The sequence below is a fragment of the Microtus ochrogaster genome, chromosome 19 (genome assembly GCF_000317375.1).
Source record: "Microtus ochrogaster isolate Prairie Vole_2 chromosome 19, MicOch1.0, whole genome shotgun sequence".
Classification (NCBI taxonomy): Eukaryota; Metazoa; Chordata; class Mammalia; order Rodentia; family Cricetidae; genus Microtus; species Microtus ochrogaster.
The window spans coordinates 30,330,535-30,341,508 of NC_022021.1; the positions used below are offsets into that span (position 1 = coordinate 30,330,535).

The window sequence follows — 10,974 nt, forward strand, 5'->3', positions numbered from 1 at the left end:
TGTCTCCTCTTACACACTGACCCCGATCCTTGAGAGGAGGGGTGTTATATAGATGCTCCATTTAGGGCTGAGTGCTTTGCAGTCTTTCACTCTGTACACGCTGTCCAGTTGTAGGTCTCTGAGTTAATTTCCATCTACTGAAAGAAGTTCTCTAATGAGGGTTCCATGGTGCACTGATCTGGATATAACATTGGGAGTCCTTTTATTGCTATGTTCATCTAGGCTTCCCCCAGGCCCATGACCTACCTTGTCTCAGGTTCTTGATCTCATTAACAGTGCCAGGCATGGGTTCCATCTCATAGAGCATGCCTTAAATCTTATGAAAATATGGTTGGCTACTCCAATAACATTGATGCTGGTATTGTACCCAGTGGGTACAATACTTGCAGAGACGTTGCTATGACAACTCTCAGGGATCATACCTGGGTGAGACTGATGGTTACTTTCTCTTCTGGTGGCATGTGTAATAACTTCCAGCATTATGAATGTTAATCGAGAAAGTTGGAAGTTCTGGTTGAGCATGAGCTTGATTTCTCCTTGTTTGAGGCGATAAATACGTGGTGTCTTTAGTACTACTGTATTACAGTCAGGCTATGGAAGGTAGCCACTATTATTGGCAATAGCTTGCAATGTTTGGAGGTGGTCTGTGCAGCTGCTTTGACCAATGACTCAAAGAGATATAATCGATTTCTTGTTATGGGTTTTACTTAGTACCATATAATATCCTGTTGGGACATTGTCTCTCCCATTATATGATAACTTCATTTATATATGTATATGTTTTAGGAAGCTTCCACAGGAGTGGGTTTTGTGGCTTTTCAAGAGACTTTTAATATCAGTTGTCTGTTCCCATATTTCTTCCTCTACTCTACCCACCTAGCTCCCATTTAATCCTCCTATTCTAATTTCTCCTTCATTGCTTTATAACAACACACTTATTTTCCCATCCCTGGTTGTTGGAAGATCGCCTCCTCCTCCACTCTAGTCCCTTACTAGCTGTTTAACCTTTGTGGTTATTCTGATTGAAACAGATATATCTAAAGCTTAAAAGCTGGCATCCACATATAAGATAAAACGTAATATTTGTCTTTCTGAGTCTCCGTTACCTCACTTGGGATGATTGTTTCTTGTTCATCCACTTACCTGAAAATTTCATAATTTCATTTTTCTTAACAGCTGAATAATATTTCATTGTATAAATGTACTAAATTTATATTATTCATTCATCAGTTGATGGACATCTAGGTTATTCCCAATTTTGGCTTTTATGAATAGAGCAGCAATGAACATGGATGAGCAAGTATCTTTGTAGTAAAATATAGAGTCCTTTGTGTATATGCCCAAGAGCGGTAGAGCTATATCTTGAGGTAGATCAATTTTCAGCTTTTGGAAGAACTGCCATACTGATTTCCATAGTGGTTGTACAAGTTTTGATTCCTACCAGCAGTAAATAACTATTGCCCTTTTTCTTTACCCTTGAAAGCAACTGCTACCATTTGTTTTATTTTCTTGGCCATCTTGACTGGGGTGAGAGGAAATTTCAAAATAGTTTCTCAGTTATTTGGGTTTCATCTTTTGAGAACTCTCTAGTTCTATATCCTGTGTTTTAATTGGGTTATTTGTTTAATTAATGCTGAGTTTTTTAGTTCTTTGTATATTCCAGACACTAATCCTCTGTCAGATGAATAATCAATAAAGTTTCTCCCATTCTCTAGCTCCTGCTTTACCAAATGATGCTGCCTACTGCACAGAAAGGTTTTAACTTCATGAAGCCCCGTTTATGAACTATTGGTCTTAATGCCTGTGCTATCAGATCCTGTTAAGAAAGTCCTCTCCTGTGCCAATGAGTTCAAGCCTATTCCCCACTTCCTCGTCTATCATATTCAGTGTATTTGGTCTTGTGCTGAGGTTTTCATCCACTTGGAGTTGAGTATTGTGAAGGGCAATAAATATGGATTTATTTTCATTCTTCCGCATGCAGTTCTATATCTTGTTTAACCAGTACCATTTTTTGAAGATGTTGTCTTTTCTTCAGTGTGTATTTTTGGATTCTTTGTAAAAATAAATAGATAGATAGATAGATAGATAGATAGATAGATAGATAGATAGATAAGGTTTTCGTGGATGTGAGGAGTTATGTATGCATCTTAAATTCTATCACATTGATTAATGTCTCCTAGTGGAATAGAAACAGTAATTAAAAATCTCCCAATTGAAAAAAGCCCAAAGCCAGATGGATTCAGTGCCAAATTCTACCAGGCCTTCAATGAAAAACCTAAGACCAATAGTCCTCAAATTATTCCACGACACAGAAATGGAAGGAAGCTTTCTGCATAAATTTCCATCATGGTCCTACAGTAACAGATAAGCCAGGCTTTTTTAAGAGAGAGCAATGAGACTACGCAGCGTTCTTGTGGGCAGGGCTGAGAGAATAAGGGAAACAGCCACCACTCTTCTGCGCAGATGGAAGTGAGAAAGGATGATCTTCTGGGGCTCAGTGACAGGCAGAGTCATAGAGGAAGGGCTGCCCTACTGAATGACGTGGCTACAGAGCTATAGCGCCCCTACAACCCAGGTAGATGTGGAAGGAAAGAATCCCCTGACATGCCCATTTCCCATCCTCTGCCTGATGCACTTGAGCTTTCCCTGAAGGTGAAGGCAAGGGAGCCCAGCAGGCAGAACCATCTAGCCTAGAATAGGAAGAGGATGAGTGTGGAAACAGGACAGAGATTGGCCATTGATAAGTGGCATGCCAGACTTTTGATACATGTCAATGAATGATAGGAGAGCAAGATGAGAGCCCAGTACCCACCATTCAATAAACACCTTTGGGGGCTGCTGGAACTGCAATTCCTTTGATGCCACTGTGCTCCAGAGCCCTCATTACTACCGTATAGTATTTCAGACTTGTTTGCGTTCATGTAGCCTCTGACTTGTGTCCTGCTGCGTCTGGGCCTTTCTCCAGCCTCAGCTAACCCCTCGGGATTTCCAACAAGAGTATAAGCAGAGTATAGGTTTCATTTCATTTCATTCAAGCAGAGTATAAATGGAAACGGAGGGGATCAGGGGCTATTCTGAACAGAGTTAGGACATTATCAAAGACAGCTAAAATAATTCGCAGAACGTAAAATGCAGTCTAGAATATTGAAGAGTTTTTGAAATGAAGATGTGGTGTCACTGTACCTTATGGAAAAAAATCTGGAGACTTACTTCCAGGAAGCCTGCCCCAGACATCTGTGTCGCATGCTGTGGGTTCACCAGACACCTCATTACCAAACGTCTTGTGGATGAACGTCTTTTGTTCAAATAGCTTTTATCATATTGCAGGCTTTGATTGCAAACACAGTTCAGCTGCCCAATCAAAGCAGCAATGCTGACAAAGTAGTGACTGTGTGCGTGAGGGTTTCAGAGTTACGAAGACACTGGGGGCCACTGCGGGTCTCCTGCCAGTCACTCCCTTCTCTGCTTGTTAAGGTAGCATGAAGAACATTAAGCGCCAGCTTCCTCATGGAACGATTTCTAGAAGTCTGGCATTCGGAGGCTTAGAAATTATTTGAAAGTCTTTTTGGCTGGTTCCAGTGACCAGTTGGCTTTTGCCTGGAATTGTGAGAGCAAACTGGACAATAATTATGAATTTGTGTCCAAAAGGAAAAGCCAGTTTGGGGGAGGGGGTGTTTTGTTTTTGCATGTGTGCGTGTGTGATCCATGTGTACATGTGTGTTGGTGTGTGTGGCAATTGTTTGTGTGCAGATGCACGTCCATGTGCATGCAGAGGCGGGAGGCTGATGCCTAGTGTCCTCCTCCCTCTATCTGCACCTTACATAGTAAGGCAACGTCATCCGCTTGAAGCCAGAATTCAAGCGAGTCTACCCAGTCTTGCTAGAGTTGGCTGGTGTAGGCAGCCAGCTCGTCACAGGGATCCGCCTTCACCTCCCGTGTTTGCTGGGTTCATAGGCGGGCCACGCCTCACCAGCATTTACATGGCTGCTGGAGATCTGAAACCCAGTCTCACAGAGACCCATCAGGGGCTTTACCCACTGAGCAATCTTCCCAGCCCGAGAACCCAGGATTAAAAGTCAGCTTCTAGCATATTCAGGCCTGTTTTTTATTGAAACATTGAAAGAGTTTCTTCTGATCTGAGATCTGCATCTCCTTCAGTTACCTGTGCTGTGGCCTTTAAACCCTGGCCAATCAAGAACTAGAGTCTGGAATTTCATACACAAGCCTGGAGTCAGAAATACTAGCAGGGCTAAGGTTGGGGCTGGGACACCTGGAGGGGACATGGCAGGGGACGAAAGGCTTCACCCTGCATTCCTGTGAGCAGTCAGTCCATTTCTCACTCTGAAAAGCTTTTTCTTGCCAAAACATTTTTGACTCCCTGAGGGCAAGTCCAAGTAAAAGTGGGTGAATCTAACTCGACCAAGGCCACGTCAGCATTTATTGATAAATCCCATCTAGGACCTCAACATCAAACTCCTTACAATTTAATCACAGCTGGTGAAAGTGGCCTAGGAGCTCCTATAGATTGTATAGTGATGCTGAATCAACGGGTATTTTCTGACTTAATCACACTGTTTATAAAAAAGAATGTCCTATTCTTAGGAAAATAAACTCAAATAATTAGGACAGTGAAGGCTCATGACTGTGACTTACTTTTCAGTGACTTGGAGGAAAAGTAATTTTTATATATAATAGATACAGGATGATGAGTAGCATATTAATAATTAGGTTATCTGGGTGCAAAAGATGGAATTTATTGTTGCGACTTTTTTCTAAGATGGATATTACTTCATAATGAAGTTGCAAAAAAATAGTCCAGAAAATGAGAGCTATAAGTGAGGGCGTTCTGCCATGCTATGTGGCACAGGAAGCCAGGGATGACAAATATCCTGCCTTGTCATGTTTGAACTAAAATGAGTCATCTTCTCTTTCAGCTGAAGGACACTTCTCCTATCTCTGAAGGTGAGCACCACAAATGCTTTGCACATGAGCCCTAAAGGTAAGAAGGGCTTGAGCAAGCGCCCAGCTGATTGCTTCCCACTGTCCATATCATCTGAGCAAGGATGGGGAACTCAGCTATCTGGATTCTCAAAGAGCATCATCTCAAACCACCCCTGTTCACACAGGACACTCTGCTGTCCTCAAAACCATCTTCAAACCTCCCTAGCTCATTGTCTCAGAAAACCTGATGTTCATTCGTCTCTTTTTCTTGTTTCTCTCAAAAGCTTTACGTGGTTGGTATTCCCTAGTAGTGCAACCAGGCAATTTTTGTTTCCTCTTTATAGGTTTCTGTACTTGGGAATTTTTTTGACAATGTCTGTGTTACTTTTATAACCGGAAAGAGAACTATTGCATCCGCTTGTATTTCTTTAACCAGTTCAGTACAAATTCTGTCACCACTCTCTGATCCTTGTCTCAGCCTCCTTAAATAGTGTCACTACTTGGATCTGCTCCATCACAACCTATATGACAAATCTCATACATGGCGTGCTGTGCGTCTTCTCCTTCCATTAACAGCAAGGAAACCCTGGGAGCCAGCACCTGTCAGCAAGCAGGCCATGGAGAAACCTTCCACACAGATTGTCCCTGCCTATGCTGCTGTGGAAGGTGGGCGTGCTGTAAGAAAGCAGAGGATGGCCTGTGTAACTCTGAGGCCTCGCTTTCCCGTCCTTCCAGGGAAAGCGAAAACCTCATGAAGATGGGAAATGGACTAAGTTAATGGCTGAGGAACACTCTAAGTGAAAAGCTTCTGAGATTTTTTTTTTGAGCCACTTCGTGGTGTTTACTAGTCTTCCAGCAGTGGCATGGTGACACCCCCTTGAGAGCCATCCCTCACTCTAGTGAAGACTTGCCTGTCCCTTGGACCAAGGTTTCTCAAACTTTGTCAAGACGTTCTGAGTCAAATGTTTTGGTCACGGAGATTGCTCTCTGAATGGTAGTATACTTGGCAACATCAGAGAGAACACCACCGCAACCCCAACTTTAACAACCAGCAGGGTCAAAACATTGCTTAAGGTCCTGGGAAGGAGAAAACCACCCACCCTGGATAGTGACGGTAATGTGTTCAGACATTGCCAGAAGTCTCCTAAGTAGACCAAGATCTTTGTATCAAAAACCACTTTAAGTTACCTCAGCCCTGGCAGGACCTTTTGTCTTTTCATTTAAATGGACTGAAAGTCATAGTGCACAGAGTAGACATTAGGAAATGTCTACAAAAAGGATGCCGTAAGTCATCTAGACACTTTGGGTACAAGAGATCCCTGTGACATGAATGTCCTTCCCTGGATGGTCCACAAACATCCAGACTGAGAAATCAGTGCTGCTGGAGTTCTGTGCACTTCCTCCTCCTTCCTGGGCTTCTGTCCCCTGATTTCACATGGTCTGTGCCACTTAAATGATAGACAGATTGAGAGACAACAAGGTTATGCTACATACTGTAATAATCTTTCCCTCAAGAGGACAAGGAAGCCCAGAAAACTGGAGTCTGAACTGTGTTGCAAACACCAGAGAGATTTCCCGGATAATTGCTTTTTTTTTTTTTACTTTTATGTGTACTTATTTATTTACCACATATCTATGTAAAAAAAATGTCTCTGACTGACTTTATAAAATTTTTAAGCAGGAAAGCATAGATTCTGAACAGTGTCTTAATTAAAATTCATATTTTCCACTCCATGCAGTCCAGAGCAGGTGAAGTGTTGGTAACAGATGTGTTTGTGGTTGAAACAAGAGACTGAGGCCCCAAGAGCAAATCCCCAAACACAAGCATTGGGATGCTCTCCTCTTGCTTGTCTCTAAGTGTCCCCCAGGGCCCTTCTGATTGTCCTTCCATAACATCAGCCCCAGCCCCACGTCCTCCACCCTTTACCCAACCTGGAATTGATATGCAAAGATTATTCTGATGCCAGTGTGTATCAGTGAAAACTCAGGCAGGAACTTGAAAGCAGTTTTAAGACAAGCCAAGACACACAGCAGCACAGCCCAGTTTCAACAGGAAAAGAACATCCAGAAACCAGTGTTCATAAAAGAATGCAAGAGAAAGAACACTTCCCTGAAAGGTTGGGATTCAAATTAAGAGCAGAGCTTCAACTCTTGTCCAGCACAAAAATATCATAGCCCATTGTGAGCTCTGTAATCTGTTTTCTGGTCTCCAGCTTTTCGGTTATGTCCCAATGGTTGTGCTCATTCCACAGAAAGGCAGAACAAAGCACCAACCTACCTGGCACCTTACATCCTTTTGCAAGAACTCTGGCATCCTCCAAGATCTGCCCATTCCAGTTTTTTTTTTTCCCCAGCTCCTGCCCATATACTTGTGACCTTAAATCTTGCTAGATTCCTGAGAGACAAACGAGTTTAGAAGCATCCCAGCGCCCTGGGGAGGAAATGGCATCCATTAGACGTACTTTGATGTGTATCAGAAGGTCTTTACCCATTCTCTTTTTACATATCGTACTTACCCATCCCCTTCCCCAGTTCTTGCCACTTGGGCTTCCATTTTGACTAAAGTGTGGTATTGTTCAAAACCTGTGTTCTGGTCTTAGCGTGTAGACATGTAGTTCATTGGTAGAGCTCTTTCTTAGTATGTGTGAGGCATAGGGTCCAATCCCCAACGCAAGGAAAAAGAGAAAGAGCTACACAGTTGCCTACAAGGGTTAAGAAGTTAATTTACACCTAGTACTTGGTTTACCAGATGGACTTTCTTGTGCTTCTCTGAGAGGGCTATGGATTGGAACCTAGGTTAGACTGATTTCGGTTGTGGTAGAGAAACTGAGTACACTGGCCAACAAATACCTTGCCCCCCCCAGACACATATGCCAATTTAAATCTGAGTCCATTGAAATCAAATATTAAAGATTCCGTTCTTCAGTTATACTGAATCCGTTTCAAATGTTCAGTAGCTGCATGGGCTTAGTGGTCACTTTATTGAACAGAGACCATCTAGACTACTCCATCATCACAGAAAGTTTATACTGGAACAAGCTGGTCATCCCAATGCGGAGTTCTAGGAAAGTGAGACAGCTCAGATAAGCAGGCTCTGCAGAGAGGGGAGGGGAGGGGAACAGGATAGGTTCCTAAAGGGAAAGTGAAAGGACTCATCAGAATACTTCAAATACTTCAGCAATGATGTCACTTATGCCATGCGATAAAAAAATGTACAGCTACTCTACCACAAGGCTCCAGGAAGCAGAAGTGATTGTCGCTGCCTTTCAGACATATTTTCTGCTCTGTTTGTCTGTGGACTCATGATGAAACAAGAGATTGTCTTCTCAATACTGAGGCAAGTGAGACCCGAAGCAGGGCTCACACTTAGGAGCCAGTGAGTTCCCAAAAAGAAATCAGCACCCTGGTGGCATCAGATCTTGGGGACATATTCAAGAGTCCACTTAGAGCTGGGATTATTCAAATCAAAACAGCAAGGCAAGGAAAAAGAATCATCTCCATTGAGAGTTCTGCTTCTGTGAAGAGTCCAAGGAACACGGGGGCTTTCCAGGGCAATTGTTTTCCCTTAATCACAGCAGCGGAGGAGCAGTCATTGCCCGCTAATGAAAACAGTGGTTCATCCCTGCACTGCGCTTTGTAGACAAATAGAGTACTTTTACCAAAGCCATTCATCTCAGCATCTTGTCCTCACAGACACTCATTGAGGGGAGCAGAGCACTTTAACAAAAAAATGAAGGCTCAGAAAGAGAAGGAAGCAAGTCAAAATTAACATGGCTGGTGACTATAGAAAACATTCCCTTGTCCTGTCTATAGTTTACAACCTGTCAGTTAGCACAGGTCATTTAGTGGCCATCCAAGTCGCTAAGTTCATCATCCCCAAGTCTAGGACCTCCGCATAGATGCAAACTCAGCTTGCATCTCACTCCATCCCTGCATAGAGTCTCCCACGAGCTCGCTGACTCTGCCTCGTTTACTCAAACTGCTGCAAGAGGAGAAGAAACAAAAAAGAGGAGACAAAAGCATCACTGCAGAAGCTGGCTGTCCTTCTCAGAGGATCCTTTCTTGCAAGCACCCTTCACTCAAGAACTGCAGAAGGGAAGCGGTGTTTGTCGGTGTGCACACCAGGGCTACTGCCTATCTTCATGGGGAAAGGGAGCAGGGAAACACTGCTTTCCCAAATACTCTGCCTTGAGATACCCTTAATCATGGCAGATTTACTTTTCTAGAAACTGAGCCAGAGTGTTTCCATCCATTTGACTTTCAATAGCCCGTAGGCAAATATGACATATTCTCTCATTTGAATGCACTATCACTCGTGATGTATCACAGTCACTTGCATATTTGGCTACATGGGAGATTGGATTCTATGTTTTCCTTTAGCACACGAAGATATAGAGAGTAGTTGTGGCCTTTATGTCTAATGCCTTCTAACGCTAAATCCACCACTGACTAGAAAACACAATAGGAAATAAAATCTAAAGTTCTTTAGATAATGCAATATTGAAGTTGGTGACAAAAATAGAATGATCATTTAAAATCCCCAGTAAGTCAGTGGCTCTCACTGCCACGTCCAGCACTGCTTAGGCCCAGAAATTTGACTAGGGGAAAACAAGAGAAGGACGAGGACTGGCATTCATACAGACAATCTGGGGTTAGCTGGGCTATGCACTCTGATTGAATGGCGCCAGCTACATACATCAACCTGGAAGCTACCCGTGTTTATTATGGACATCATAAAGGGGGGATGCAGCTAGTCTTAGCAGGAAGTCTCTAAAGGCAAACTCTCTCACGTTATCAGCATCCAAGAGGCGGAAGCTGTGTTGCTGGGTTTTGTCCACACTCATTAGTTCGTCTACTTGTATACACTGTCAGTATTTGCATTTGGGTCAGAAGAAAGCTTTTCCATCCCTTGGAGTCTCATCCTAGAGAGTGGAGTCTCTCATTCCAGTGGATCTGAGGAATTGGTCTTTGACATGGCTGTGCCCATGTCAGACAATACACATTCACTTAGTACTTCACCAGCTCTTTACACACTCACTCAAGATTTCCATGACCCCCACACCCTGGCATTGCACCCCTTTCCTTCAGTTACAGAAGAATCCCAGTGCTTCTCTGTCTGCAGCAACCTCTCTCACATCTAAGCCACGACATTTGAAAATTAGACTACTAAAATACCTATGCCAAGCTTTGCTGTATGCCCAAGGCAAATGGGCCACGCTCTGGAGAGTCCACTTTCTCCCAGGCTTGAGCAAGTGCAGATTCTAAGCCTCTTTTGCATCCTTCTGTGCCGTGGCCCCAGGGAGGATACTTTGAGTTGCAAGCCATAGCATGCCTGGCTAAAGGTGGATTAAGCACCGGGCATGCAGCGCTCTCCTGAGAAGTTCTGGGAAAATCACTTTAGGTTTGATTTCGTGGGCCATGATAGCTCCAAGGACCCAGAGTCAGGGTGAGGGTTAAGGAGGGGGGCTCCTTTCCCCCTCTCTTCTTTTCAGCAGAGAGCAAAACTTCTGCTACGCCTCAATGACTAGAACTGAGTGGTATGGTCATTTGTAAAGTAATCTTTGGACACAAAAATGAATAGAATGACCTTGGTTAGCTTATCCTGTTACTTCCTCATCCCCTGGGGTTAGACACCTGATGCCTAACTGGACTCTGCATAAAAACAGACTCATTTGGTGGATGGGGCTGTGTCAAAGATAAAACAAGGAAGCTTATGCTCAGCTGAGTGGCACCCTCCACGGGGAAGCACCCTCATCTCCTTGACCAGGTCAGATCTCCTTGCTCTTGTCCATGGCATCTGAAGGGCTTTGTTCTTGTTTCTTCTGTCGTTTATATGTGTTTTGCTGGATTCTCTCTCTATGAGAAACTCTCTCTATATATATACTAGAAGAATACTTTCTGCACAAGATCTCATTTCTACATCTGGTTCTTAGATTCAAGTGTAAATACCTGAGTAAAAGGATGGATGGATGGATGGATGGATGGATGGATGGATGGATGATGGATGGTGGGTGGGTAGGTGGATCGATGGAT

General features: G+C 43.4%; 1 protein-coding gene across 6 annotated transcripts in view; it reads left to right on the forward strand.

The window, feature by feature from the left end:
- Positions 1–10,974, forward strand: part of Prlr (prolactin receptor) — a 175,270-nt gene that overhangs the window by 112,422 nt on the left and 51,874 nt on the right. For 3 of the 6 annotated variants that reach the window (XM_005356622.3, XM_013349745.2, XM_026783679.1), the window contains exon 2: positions 4,935–4,962. The gene's annotated coding sequence lies outside the window, so the exon portion shown is untranslated. Of the gene's footprint in view, positions 1–4,934; positions 5,000–10,687; positions 10,709–10,974 lie in introns of those variants that run through there. The other 3 variants (XM_005356623.3, XM_026783680.1, XM_013349744.2) reach the window with 2 other exon arrangements.